We start from the raw sequence: 15,338 nt of genomic DNA on the forward strand, positions 1-15,338 counted from the left end.
TTAGATAAAATACAAAACAATGCTGTCCAACTTACAATGTCGTCTATCACAAGAGAGTCAACAATTGCATTTGCTACTGACAGTAAAAATAACATTCAGAACATATGTCAAGAGCCAAGATTATAACCACTAAGCTAAGCAAGCTAAAACACAAAGTGAGATTGCACAATCAATTGTTCATAAAGAATGGTATAAGAAAGCCAAAAAGATAAAAGTTAGACTATAAAGACAAAGTAAACACTAGCGATTTGACAATCCTCGAGGAAGCTGAGTGTGGAGATCAATGAACTTGTCAGAATTATGTTGTTGGATACCTAAGAGGTAGAGGTGGTTAGCTAGAGCTATTTGGATATCGTTATGAGGATTAATTGTAAGGCCGCATGTATTCAGTGAGCATCATTAAATTTTGGTTCTTTTGGATTTATTATCTCAAGTTAACTCCTTGGACTGACCAACTATCCTCATCAAATACTTGATTATGTGGAGGCTCTGTTGATGCCCAAAATAGTATTTTAGACAATAACATTTCAGCACTCTTGTGGGTTAGAAGAGAAGATTGATGGGAATAGTACTTGGTGCTTGAAGCTCCTAGGGTCCTCTATGCCCCTTGGTGCTTTACTTGCGAAAAGTACTTGTGTAGGAGAGAGTATCTACTTCTTTTCTATTATATAATTTCTTTGTGTTTTCTATTTTGTAGGAGACCTTAGGTATAACTAAAATGAAGAAAACATTGAACATGAAGCTTATAAAATTGAATGGTAATGACGGATCTTAAATATCGTAAAAAGTTGCTAGTGTTCTCCTTATTTTCGTGATTTTAATATAATTGGCAATGCTGATTAAAGACAGAAAATGAAAATGAATGGAGAACAACAATTATTTGGACTGATTTCAAGAACCAATAAACTTTTAAGCTGAAGTGGAAGAAATATATATCTAGTCTTTTTTCTGCAAGCATATATATCCAATATATGAAAGAAGTACAAAAGTTGTATAGAATGGAAACATTGCGACATCAGGATGGGCACACTACTGACCCAAATTCCATATCTTTATCTCAATAGATGATCCTTACATCATGGTATTTCTTGGATTATCCGTAGAGGAAAATTCCCAACCTCACCAAGGGTTAAACCTAAGAACACAGCAGGAATGCTGCCCACTGTCACTTCGCCAGCCTTGCCCCTCATTTGCAGGTCTCAGAAGATGGTTTCGTACATTACAGAGTTTTCTCTAGACTAAATCCTAAACCTATTGCTTCAGTAAAAGGGAGTGAAGGTGGCTAGGATTTGATTATATTAATGGGCTTAAACAAAAGATTTATGGATTCAAATGTCTTAAATGGTAGTGTTAAATATGTATGAGTAAAGAGATTAATCCTTAAACATTATTTCCAAGGTCATGCATATGCAAATATTATAAAATGAAGATGTCCTGGGCAAGACACAAAATAAAAGGGAAAATGGCTTGTAGTCAAAAAACGTGCCGTGTGCTACAACCCTCAAATGTGTTAAAACTCGTAATACCTGCCCAGATTTATTATCTCACAACAATTATGTATTCCTAGCAATTTATTTTATTAACTAAATAATTTTCGAATTGTTTGAAAATAAAATCATTGGTATTTTAACCTCTAGAAATTGATATGTAGCAGAAATAAAATCAGAGAGAGATCAATCTTGCATTACAACAAATAAACACGCACAACAATTCTCCATTAATTATTCTCAGGAAAATCAAGGTTTCGACCAACAAAGAATTACAAGGAAATATGCACTAGAACCTGCAACTTGGCTCCACTAGAAAAATTCGGCCTTAGGAATTATGGCCAACTAGAAATCGACCTCTAAAGGAAATCGACTGGGCGAATTTGGTCCACATCTTCACTAGCAACTCGGCCTTGCACCTTCCCCTTGCATGGTCTTTTTGCCCCATGAAATTTGACCATAGCAAATCAACCTCTCCAACAAATTAACCTTATTCTCGTTTAAGCAATTCGGCCTCCAGGTAACACTGTCACATCCACCTGCACTCTTTGTCCTCTACGCTACAGTCTGGTTGAACCTCCTCCTCTATAAACAAATTGCTTTCTCTTGTTGTTTGTCTTCCCCTCTCCCTTAGGCTTATTTTATAATCTTCATTAAGCCCAAATTCCAAACCCTAATCGCCCTTCTAGAAGATCTAGGAGATGAACGATTGAGTCATTTCTAAGTCACTTAAATAAATAAATTATTTATCCTTGAAATTGACTTAATAGTCTACAATAAGTAATTGACTTTAATTATTCTATGTTTCCTGAGTTAGAGTTAGGAAAGAAGACATGAATCACTTATTCCATCAAACAAGCACCTAAAGAGACAATTAATCATCTTCTACATGCTAAGACACCAAGCCTATGACAAAGGCTTTCTGAAGTTGCCATAAGCTTCAACACTCCCTCATCGTAAGGAAGGGATTCTCCACTAACCCCAATTTCTCTATGTACTTCACAAATTTCCCTTTCACTAGAGGCTTAGTGAGAATATTTGCCACTTGCTCCTATGGGGAAATATACTACATTCCCACATCACCTCTCTGGACTTTGTCTTTGATTAAGTGATATCTGATCCCAATTTGCCTTCACTGATTAGACACATAGGATCCTAAGAGAGCTTAATGCAACGTTGATTATCACAGTGAATCACTGTTGGCCCAATATCCAGTCCAAATAATCCTCTAAGCATCTTTCAAAGCCATATTGCCTCACAACTTGCCATACTTGCAGCCATGTACTCCGCTTTTGTTGATCTAAGTGCCGTTTTATACTGCTTCTTGCTATACCATGAGATCATGGCTGATCCCAAGATGAAACAACATCCATACATGGATTTTTTGTCCATAGCACTCCCAATCCAATAAGAATCTGTGTACGCCTGCAATTGTAGTCCACCAACTCCAATATATTTGAGCCTAAAGTTCACTATACCTCGCAAGTACCTCAGCACATGCTTCATTGCCATCAAATGATCTCGTCTTGCCTCCACCATGCATTGTGGCTGTTGTATCTTTGTAGACAATTCTAGGCCGAGAAACTGTGCCAAAGCATCTAAGTAAGGTTTTGATTTAATTGGATGACCAATGCATTAAACCTTTAAACAATTGTAAATTCTAAGTATTTCTGAGAAAACTAAAGGGTTGATTTTCATTCCTAACAGAATTAATCTTTAAATTGATTTGAAAAACAGAAATTAAGAAGGTATATAATTGTTAAACATTCATATTGAACATCTAATTTATCATATACAGTAGATGCGTGTAGAAGCTTTCTACATCCAAACAATACATATCCAAGAGATGACAGAAGGCAACAATTAAAAGATTTAGAGGAATTAACTAAGACAAATTGTTCAGTTAATTAATCTATTTTAATAATTATAACTTTGTAGGGGCTTTCAGGGAGATTGACATTCAATCTAGCCTTGCCCAAACTCCTATGTTACCTTGAACATGTGCATAAATAAATATGAAAAACATAATTGAATAACAAGACAAACTCACATAGATACACAAGTTGTTCAGAATGAATCCATAATCCTTCAATTATCTTCAGAAATAGCTTAGAACATTACAATCATGTCACTGATTCATCACAAGGGTTCAACCTTGTCTTCTTCGAATTACAAAATATTTATAGAGTCTAACTCAAAATATCTGAATCTCAAAACAAAATTTATTACAAACTGAAATATTATCCAAAACTGATTTGGATATTTACAAAAATAGAACATAAAAATAGCTATTCTAAACTGATTTGAACACTCAGCATACATTTCGAGGCTGCTGTTTGATGACTGCTGCTGGAAATTGGATTTTCTGTTTACTGCCCCTGCTATTTTGTTGTCTTCTCCTATTTTTCTGCCTTTTGGTCACTGAAATTTTGCATTCTGTTCTATTCGATGAGCTCAAGTAATTTATCCCATCTTTTATCATCTGGGATAGAAAATTTGGTTAACTTCCTGTATGACTCATCAACTTCTGTATACTTTTCAAAAGTAGGCCTAGTTAAAAATAAATGTTGAATTTCATGTTTAATAAACAAATCATATTCTAGGCCCTCCATGAAAGCTTTGCCAGTAATTATCCCTCTAACTTTGGAAAATTTGGTTTTATCTGCTGCTATCTCATGTAACCTGTGCTGATAATTTTCTAGTGGGATCAATTGGCCACTAGAATCTCGTAGATTTGGGAGTCCTTTTTGGCACAGAGCATTAAATTTTCTATGGAATTTCTTGATTTGTACTTCTAATTGATCACATTTATTCTCCAACTATAACATTAGATTTATTTTTGTTAAAACTTTTTTTTTTCTCTATGACTGCGTCAATCTTGTTTTCATTTCCAAATTCTTCAAGTTCTTCCTTTGTTTTGGAATGCAGGACTTTGATTATCCTAGTAGCTTCTCCTGGTTTATGATCTAGATCTTCTTTAATCTCTGTTACTGCTGCCTTTGACCTCTGCAATAAATCTTCTTGCTCAAAAATAATTTCAATTGATGGCCATAATTCAGTCAAAGATGCATTAATATCAATCTAGATTTTCTCTTTGGCTTGAGATAAAGTCTGTGCAATCAATGATTCATTTTCATAGATTTCTAATTGCTTAGTTAATTTGTAATTTTTCTGTATTTCAGCGAAATATGCATTATCGGTTTTAATTTTACTATCTTGAATCTTCTCAAGCTATACTTTAAGCTTCTCAATTTCCATATCTTTCAAAGATAGATCTCCCATGGCTTTTGACAACTACTCTGCTGAATTTTGACCAGTGGGCTGTGCCTCTGCTGTAGACATTGCTGCTGTAGAAGTTCTTGTTGTAGAAGTACCCATTGTAGCTCTCTTTCCTTAATCAATTTTTCCATTTCTGCTTCCATTTTCTGAATTTGTATGTTCTGCTCAATAATTATTCAAAGCATGTTCTCTTTCTCCTTCTCTAACTCACTGACTTCTTGAGCCTGTGGATGTTCAGTTGTTGGCAGCTTCAACTGTTTCCTTAATGCTTGGATATCAACATTCCTATTTTTGATTATCTCTTTGTTGCTTTTACATCTTTAGGATCCAGTCCTAATTTCAAAACCAGGTCTTCAAGTCCCTTAATTCTAGTATCCTTAGCTAGAGAAGACATTTTTTCTAGCTTTAATTGAGAATGAATATTATTTAATGATGCTTACAGCTTAGAAGCTTCCATGGTAGAACTTGTCAAAGATGTATAAATCATCTCCCCTGCTTCTTTGTGTAGATCAATCTGATCTATGGGATGAATCTGTTTTGTATCAAAGGAAAACAAGGAAGTTTTATAGTCTTCAACAGTTTTAGGTACAGGGACCTTTGGTTCCAAAAATGCCAATTGGAACTATCCCCTTTCACTGTCTAATGCTGAAAGCAGTGTTGCGGGGGAGCGCCCCCCCGATCCCGCTCCCAATCCACGCTCTGGGGGGGAGCGATGGCTCCCAAAATTGCTCCCAAAAAGGGAGCGATTTCGGGAGTGTGCTCGCTAAAAACAATTTACGCTCCCTGCCATTTTCCAATTCAAACTAGGGAGCGTCGCTCTTGTTATCACCCCAAGAAACTCTCCTAGGTTGTAACTCGGAGATGCTCGAGAACATTGCAAATTCAACTTATTGTTGCAAATGGTTGAATGGAAGGAATGATGCTTGTCCAAGCCAGATAACCACTTCTATTTTGCTCGACCCCAAACATGCGTGAACACCCCCAGACTACAAGGCTTTAGACCAACAATTACTCACAGTTCAAGGATTGGGTGAATACGAAGAATCCTAACCACACCAGCAGATGCACAAGATCATGTGATGGCTGGCTGCAACTAGTAAAGAGGTCTGCAAATCTAATTCCCTAATGTACAGACAGGATGACAACTCTCTGGAACTCGGTGAAAAGAAACCCGAATAACTCATTCACTGATACATACAAGACTTTAACACAGAGATAGGATGACAGCTTCCTCTAATGCTAAACATCAAGAGTTCAGGAAAACAGCATATCAGGCACAGCCTGTGGAAAGTGAGCAATTGACAGCAAAAGAAGCTTGTATTAGCTGAAAATGAAGACAAGACGCTGCAAGTATCAAAATAGTTACAGTCTCCAGAAGTTGAACCTTACATCAAAATAACAACCATCAACCCTGATTACATCTTGTTTCTGGGTATATATAGAGTTTCATTACGAAGGTACTCGGCCATTCTAGGTATGGAGAGGTCATAATCTGACCACCAACCGCTTTAACTGCTTGATGGAGTGTCTGGTGCACTTGCTTGCTTCAGTGGGTAAATCTGATCTTTTCCTGCACTTTGCTGTCCTCTCAGGTGGCTGGAGTGTCGTATGGAATGAAGTCCTATAACTGTTAAATGCATTCACTTGCTCGGGCGCTGTCCTTTTCCTCCTTGACCATACTGTCAGTTAAATATGGTGGTTGAGGAACAACTGCAAATGGTACTAAAAACTGGTCACCTTCGTCCTTCGGGAGCACGGAATAGTTAAGAGACGCGGACTACATAGCAGGTGGATGAGTAGGGGGAAGGAGTAAGATTGGCCGTCGGATCGGACGGATAGACGGCGGGGATGATTTGGCGGGGGTATCAGAAGAAGCGGGAGCGGGATGATCGTAGGCCGTTGGATCTCCAGCAGGCAGATCCAACAGTCGTCGGGCGGTGGAAACGCGCGGACGTTATCGGGCGAGGACGGAGGACCGGGAGGTAAGTGGTATTGCTCGCACCACCATTGATAGTTGGGTGGTAAAAGTACAATGGTGTGCGATCCCACTCGGCGCGTGACGCGTGGCAGCGGCGGAGAGAGGAAACTGCTCTCCGTCGCGCGTTAACGTGCCATTACTTCGCGGGTGCGGTGAGAGTGGACACCATCCGATCGCGGTGGAGATGATCGGACGGTGGAGGTTTGATCACATGAGTTACTGCGACAGGAGCCATCAGATCAGGGAATGGAGATCGACGGCGGAAGCTACAGGTGCAAAGTTTGTGAAGGCGCGCTATCGTATGGGTGCAGGTTCACAAGGGTATGGGTTTAAGCGCTTGGAGCTTAGGAACAATGGGTTTTATATGATTTTTAACAAAAAGCGAAGGAAATGGTGATGAAAGGAGGGTGCGAGAGGTAAAGGGAGAAGGTGAGGGCAACCATTATAATCCTTCTTAGAGCACAACCAAGGACCAAGTTTACCTCCAGCTTTCATAGAATCAATGTTATATAGCAGAACTAACAGCTCCCGTCGCTCTGGGAGCGATTTTTCCAACCTGGGAGCGGTCGGGGAGTGATCGCTCCTGATCACTCCCGGGTTGAAAAAATCGCTCCTGACGGCAGTGAGCGACACCTGCAAGAGAAGAAAAAAAATGCAATGGCCGGCTGGGAAAAAAAATCCGACAGCGAGGAAAATAAAGGGAGGGAGGGAGGGAAGGGAGGGGAGGGGGTTAATATAAATAAACCCTCTCCCTCATATTCATTTCATTTTACATTTGAGAGAGAGAGTGAGAGAGAGAGCAAGAGAGTGAGAGAGCAAGAGAGAAAGAGAGAGCAAGGAGCAAGGAGAGGCATCCAAGGGGAGATTGAAGAGCTTGCAAGAGCTTGCAAGGGGAGATTGGAGGCCAAAGAGGTAGGCTCTACACTCTATTCTAGCAATTTTTTTTAATGTTCATTCCTAAATAAATAAGTAATTTTTTTTCTCTATTTCCCATTCCCATTCCCATTCCCATTCCATTTTTTTGTAGATTCAAAACTTCAAATTTCAAACATCATGGTTATATTTCTTGGCATTTTCTTCTTCTTGGTTCCTTTTTTGGTTATTATGGTGTTGGAGAGTAGAAAAAGGAGGTTTGAAAATGAAGAAAGGGATGAAGAAGTGGGTTATAGTGGATTTGATGAAAACCCCAGAGAGGAGTACCTTGGTGAGGAGGACCTGGAGGATAGTGAACATGAGTTAGCTCAAAAAACTAAACAAGACCAAACCCCATTGCGGAAATATGTTAATAGGCCTGAAGCAGGGAAAGGGGGTGGAACCACTAAATTTCATTGCCCCCATTGCAACAATAATTACACAGGTTCATACACCCGTGCCAGAAAGCACCTTTGCAGGAGAAGGCCATGGGATGGAGATAAACAAATAGGAATAAAAACTTGTACAGGTGTGTCAGCAGCAGATAGAGCCAAATACATAAGGGAAGAGGAGAAAGCCCAATACAAATCTAAAAACTCAAAGGGTTTCTTTGAACCAAGCTCACAATCACATGCACAAAGAACTCCTTCAGCATCCTCCCATGGCAGTGGATATGGAGGCACAGGGTCACCAAGTTTAAGGTGTAGAACCATATTAGATTTCCTTAATGAAGGGTGTAGGAATGATGTGGATTCAAAAGTTTACAGGTTTCTCTATGCATGTGGGATACCATTCAATGTTCTTCACTCACCTTATTGGCATGAAATGGTTTTTGCCATAAATGATGCCCCTAAAGGATACAAGAGCCTTGGGTATGACGAGGCTAGAACCATTGGACTTGATCATGAAAAGGAAAAAATATCACATTCTTTGAGTAGAATAACAAATTCTTGGACTGACCATGGGGTGTCCATTATATCTGATGGATGGACAAATGTAAAAGGTGAGCCATTGATAAGTGTTCTTGCTGTGTCTCTAAGTGGTGACATCTTTCTTTCAGCATATGATTAGTCAGACAAGTTCAAGACCGACATCAACATTGCAAAACCATTACTTGAAACAATTGAAAGTATTGGGCCATACAATGTCATCCAAGTCATCATTGATAATGATCCTAATTGTAAGGCAACAAGAGCAATTATTGAGGATAAATACTCCAACATATTTTGGTCTGGGTGTTTGGTTCACACAATGAAGCTTTTGATGCATGATATTGTTAAGAACAAAAAACAACAATACAAATGGATTGGTGATTTGTACAAGAGAGGCAAAGAAATGATAAAATTTATTACAAATCATAGCAATACCTATGGCCTTTTTCGCAATCACTCAAGATTGGAGTTGTTGAAGATTGCGAGGACTAGATTTGGTAGCTATTACCTCACGTTCAGGCGCGTTTTGAGGGTAAGAGAGTCATTGGCTAGCATGGTATCAAGTCCACACTGGCAGGTATTAAAGAAAAGGGCTACAAATGTAGTCGATAGGAAAGGTTTTGAACAGGTGGAGGAGACCGCTCTTGATGGTATGTTTTGGGCACGTGTGAGGCAAGTATTGGAATTTGCCAAGCCCATTTATCACATGATTCGGCTTGCAGATATAGATAAACCAGTGATTGGGGAGGTGTATGAGCAGATGGATACCATGTTGGGGCAAATAAAATATATTGTTCATAAAGATGATCCCAACTTGTATACACTGATTCACATTTGTGTGTGTACATGGTGGGATAAACTTAATGTTCCACTACATGCCTTGGCGTATATCCTTATGCCAAAATACTACTCTACATCTTGGTTGGACCAACCTGCACTAGGGGGTGGGGTTAGGGTCAAACTCCATATAGATGAAGAGGTATCTACAGGATATTTGCAAGCATTAGACATGTTGATATCGACAAGGAGGAATGTGCTAGTCTGCGTCTTGAATTAGGCAGATACTTCAGTTGCACTGGTTTGTTTGGTTCCTTCCATGTAATGGAATATAGAGACAGATTTGATGCTCTCACATGGTGGGAAGCATATAGTGGCCAAGGACTTTTGCCAAAATTGGCAAAAAAATTTCTCTCATAGGTTGTAAATACTTTTTCTGCAAAGAGGTGTTGGAGCACCTACAACTTCATACATAATGTGAGAAGAAGCAAACTCAATGAATACCAGGCAGAAAGCTTGGTTTATGTGCACTACAACTTGAGGTTGTTGAGTCATTACTGTGATCGGGCTTATGAGGATCCAACATATAAAATTTGGGACAACCACCCAGAGGATGATAATTTGGAGGATGGCACTATACATCTTGAAGAACTAGAAGCAGAACTTATGAGAGAGGAAGATGAAGCAACAACCATGCCACCTCCACCATCCAATAGCAGTGCTCGAGTTCCGAGTCTTGTTCCTTTGCTGTCACCGCCTCCATCTACACCCTCACGTGGAGGGCATGTGCCTTCTGGTTCTAGTCGTGGGTCTGTGCGGGAGGAGACTCCTAGAAGACCACCACGACCTGCTCAGAAATTAGACATTTCTCGTGGCAAGGGCCACATGAAGTAGTAGATAATAGATTTACTTGTCTTTTCTAGTTTCTAGTAGTTTTCATAACTATTGACTCTTTCATATTTATTATGATATTTTTTGTAAACAATATATGACAATTTAAGTTTGAAGTTGGCAATTATAACTCATTGGTAATGAATTATGAATATGATGCTTCATGAAAGTTGTTTCATTTCATTTCATTTTATAACATTTCATTTCATGTTAGATATTATTTGTTGTAATGGTTAAACTTAGCTTACAAGTACAACTTTGGTGATCAATGATGATAAATGTTATATATTGAATTTTCAATTTTGAAAGCTTGAAGTTGAAACTTTAAGATTGATGAATCATGATTCATGAGACTCAATATGTTGTATGTTACTAACTTGTGGACGTGGTTGATGAAGATTATAACTTCTAGATGATTGTTGTTATATGGTTCAATGATCAATCTATGTTTTTTTTGTTTTTTATATCTAATTCATCATTCTACATGTTTTTGTTGACATATATGTATCAAATTATAATTAATATATATATATATATATATATATATATATAGATATATATATAAAACGCTCAAGGATTCTCTCCCAAATTGGGAGCTTCTGAAAATGTCGCTCTCGCACCCGTTTTCGCTCCTGCTTCTCGCTTTCGCTACCGCTCCCAAGTAACACTGGCTGAAAGTAGTTTAGTATGCGTTGTAGAAGACTATTTCCAAAATTCTGCATATGTGAAAGTCTTCAATGTTTCATTCTTTTTTATTTCTAGAAATTTTGAAAAATTCTTTGTTGCTTTGAAGAAGGAGAATAAGGAGAAGGAGAAGCTATTATAGTTTCTTCAATTTTCTGCAGTGAAAATGGTGATTCTCCCGTAAGAAAAATTGTAGAAGGACCTTCAGAAGTATGAACTTCTAAGGATTCTTCTTCCTCATTAGTTGTTGTCTTTCTTCTTTTCATGACCTTGAAAGTTGTTTGTTGTAAATCTGATCCTGATGGTGACTGAGTTTCCCTTGGCCTTTTTAATTCTTTCTCTATGGTCTTTGGAGTCTCTAACACTGTCTGACTGGATATTGCTTCCTCGACTTCCTGTAAAGTGTTTTCCTCCCATTCTTCTTTATTGGCAAATTGCTCAATCTTTGGTTTAGCCACATGAACATAAGGTACTGATTTTTGTGCAATTTTGGCTTACGATATAATCTCCAGTGGGTCATAAGACCAACTGAAACTCAACTTGAACTTCATCTGTTTCAATAAATTATCTACCTCTCTCTCTGCAACTCTTGTGTTGGCTATGAATGGGCCAACCTGTGCTTTCAATTTAAATTGAGCTTTTTGTTTTCTAGAAACAAAATGAACATCATCTACATTCATCATTTGTCTAATATATTCAAGAGCAAAAATTCTCATTGGGAGGAAGATAGGAAACTTGTATGGTTGTAGCTCACATCCATAAATCCTAATTTCTGTAAAATTCTGGTATAAATACCAGTCTCCAACCTTTAACTATTCACTAAGATGTAAAATTCTTTTAATTTCAGTAGAAATCCTAGGAACAACATCACTGTTTAATAAACAATTTTCTACATACAAGAATTGATTGACAAAATCACTAAAGGAGAACTCTTTAGAAGTCTTTCTCACTAGTGAAGTCCAATGAATAACTAACTGTGGGCTTCCTGTAATATCCAACTTCTGCAAAGGAAACTTAAATCTCTCTGACTGATGATATAGAAACAAATAGACCAAACCTGATTGGTTCTTGAAAGAGCCTTCAACACTGAACTTCAAAAACTGCTCATGAATAATGTCTGAAAGGAACTGACTGTAATTGAACATAACTGAAGGCTTTTTACCAGAGGAAAAGACTGATAAAAATCCTAAAATTACTTCATCGACCCATTGGTCACTGGGGTATCCTAATAGACAAGAAACTAAAGAAATGACCTGCCTAGACATCTCAGGGAACATGGAAGCAGAATAGGGAGGATTGGTCCTGGGTAATTCAGAATTCTCAGGCATAAAAGATTAAAAAATATGAGCTCTTTCAGAAAAGGAAAGTTTTTGGTAAATCTCCATTAATGCATCAGTAGAAAACAGATGTAGGGATTCTTGAGAATTCAATTGAAGGGCTTGGAAAATTGACTCAGGGGTTACATAAAACAAGGTTTCATTGTTTTGAGCAATGATAACTCTCTGACTTGGGAGATAGTGAGCTTTACACCAGGCAATGAAATCTGGAAAATGGTAGGTTTGAGGGAAGACAAATTGAGGTAATAGGGATTCCTAGAATGAAAATTCATCACTAGCATCCTAGTATTTTTGAAAGGCCCAATTGTGTAGTTCATAGAGGTCGAACTCACAATTGGTCTCTACAATTTTAAATTGAGTGTCAACTAAAGGTAATTCATCTAAATTTATTACAGAAGGAAGCATTGGACTGTCAACAAATACTTTGGATTTTCCTTTATGAGAAGCCATTAAGGAAAACATAATTGTTGGGGATTAGTAGAACAGTTACCCGGAAATAGGATGATCGTAAGCTGGAAAATTGTTGGCGTTCACTTGCAGATTCGAGCTAGAAATCTTGACTATAAGGAAAATGCAACAAAGAATGTATTTTGCAAAGGGATAGGCTTTTAATCAAATGCTGATAATGGGTGAAAATGGGTAACGATAAATGGCGCGACAGAATTGAATATCTTGAACGTTGGCGAGGAAATTAATGCATAACGGTTCTTTGATAAATTTATTGGGGATGTGGCGATGGTCAAACGTAGTAGAGGTTTTGCGATAGGCAAAATTGGCGGGAGGAATAGCGGAGGGAAGAGTGGTAGAATGGTGGTTTGCGGGCGGGGGGACAGGCACGAGGGAGGAAGTGGTATATGGTTTTTGGCAAGGGTGTACTGCAATGGATGCATGGCTACCATGCACTCGAAGGTGGGATTAGGAAAACCACTTTGCAGACCCCCACCTGCCCATTAACTGTCGACAACGCAGGTGGTCCAGCGAATGATCGGAGGCCGTTGATCTGGGCGGGCCCGATCTCGTCTGTTCAGAAGTAAACAATTTTTAAATGCTATTTGACAATTCTGATCAAATCAATTTATTACATATAAATAATCCTTTTAAAATGGCAAGGATTTATAAAAATAAAATAATAAAAATATAAAAATGAAGCGGCATTTTTTATCGTTTTTTTATTCTTTCTTTCTTTTGTTTTTTTCTTTTATTTCTCTTTTCTTTTCATTCATTTATTTCTTTTTCTATTTTTCTATTTTCTCTCTCTCTCTCTCTCTCTCTATATATATATATATATATTTATATCTATATATATATCTATATATATATATATATATATTATTATTATTATTATTTTTTTTTTTGAAAATAAAGGAAAAATTACAAGATATTACAAGGGTAAAAATAAGTTGCAACAATGGCCTCCAATAATATTGACGTCATTCCCTTTTTGGGCTCCAAATGCCATGCCAAAGTGTGATGATGTGTGAAAATGTGTCAGAGTTTCTAGATCATCCAAAATTCTGGGGAAATGCCCTCAAATCCACTTCAAATCCTCCTATAGGGTCCCAAGTTTAGCTGGGGTGCCATCTTGTGGGCTCCATGGATCTCCAACTGTTAAAATGAGGTGCTCTTTCTCCAACATTAGAGCTTCTCCAAGTGTAACTAGCGCTCATAAGTCTATCAATGGGAGACCATCCTTATTTGGGCTCTGAATCAAGCCCTACTCAACAGGTTCTGTCAAGGCCAACCTAGGGGCATGTTGGGTTCTATGTGTCATGATGAAGAAATCCTCTATGCTAGGTCAAAATGGACCAACGTCTTGGGTCCTAGAGGTGCTTTTAGACATGTAAAATCTACTCTTGTTACGAGCCTCAACACTCTCAATGCTGGATTTGCTAAGCCATATATCTCCTTGAAAGGCCTGGGTACTAGTCTAGTGGGTGCCCTCAAGGCCTAGGCTGCAATGGACCACTTGAAAAATCAACATGCACTGAAATGAAAGAAAACATGCGTCAAAGACTAAGATCATATATAGATTTTAGTGAACCAAACTTGAATGTTAAGGGCATGTTAATACTTCAAACAAGGATCACCTTTCGATATCCAACTAGACCAAATCCCATAAAGGTGTTCCCTACCTTGATAGAGGTGACTGACGGTGAACCCTATTAGGTGCTTCTTGCGTTCAAGGACAAGTGACAGTTCAAAGGTCAACCTCTCAATCAATAGGTGTTAGTATAAATATGTATGGTAACAGAAGGGAAAAGGTGTCATGGCCAAGTGGACCGATTTGTTGACCACTAGAGTGGCACCTAAAGATTATCTGAAGACTCCATGCCCAAGGATGTGCCAAATGATGCTTGTACCATCAGAGATCATCATATTACCAAAGTTTTTCAACTCTACTTCTTCTTATCATTTTCTATTGTACCCATATTCCACAAGCCCTATGGGGATGATGTAAAGTGATGCTAGTATGATGAGTTTGAGTCATGTAACAGGCCTAGGTAGCTTGGGACCTTGTCATCAAGTGAGTATTACTTTGGGAGGTGTTTTTCACTTGGTTAATTATCATCTCCCTACAAGGACTTAATAACTAATTGAATTTTCCCTCCAAACATACCCCAAAGCCGGAGTATGACTTGATGGTGAGGCTTGGGTGAGTCCTAGTGTCTAGAGTCATTGTATATTACCATACTAGATCACTTGTAAAATTTCGTGGAATTTGGTTAGGTCTAGGGGGTCATTTTTTAATTTTTTAAAATATCCGCAGGGCAGAAATTGGAATAAAATTTGTATTTGAAATGTAACAGGTGATGTCTAGAGAAGTTGTATGGGGTATGAGTAATAAAAATTTCACCTCTCACCGTCAACTTTCTATTAAGACACACTTTGAGGGGTTAAAAATGTGTTTTGGACCCTCAAAACCCACTTTTCCTAAGTTTAGTGGAAAAAGTGGCAATAAATTAAGCCAACAATTAAATAAATGGAGAAAAATAAATATCCACACATGCTAAATGATGTGAAAATGAGGTGGAAAACATGGAGGAGTTAAGGTGAAGTCCCA

The 15,338-nt window shown here is 38.1% G+C and overlaps 1 protein-coding gene across 3 annotated transcripts in view; it reads left to right on the forward strand.

The window, feature by feature from the left end:
• LOC149253542 (diacylglycerol kinase 7-like) overlaps nt 1–15,338 on the forward strand; it is a 410,992-nt gene that overhangs the window by 235,964 nt on the left and 159,690 nt on the right. The gene's annotated exons all lie outside the window — the stretch shown is intronic.

Source organism: Pinus tabuliformis, chromosome 7 (assembly GCF_031772625.1).
Source record: "Pinus tabuliformis cultivar Carrire ecotype Pingquan chromosome 7, CPIR1, whole genome shotgun sequence".
Lineage (NCBI taxonomy): Eukaryota > Viridiplantae > Streptophyta > Pinopsida > Pinales > Pinaceae > Pinus > Pinus tabuliformis.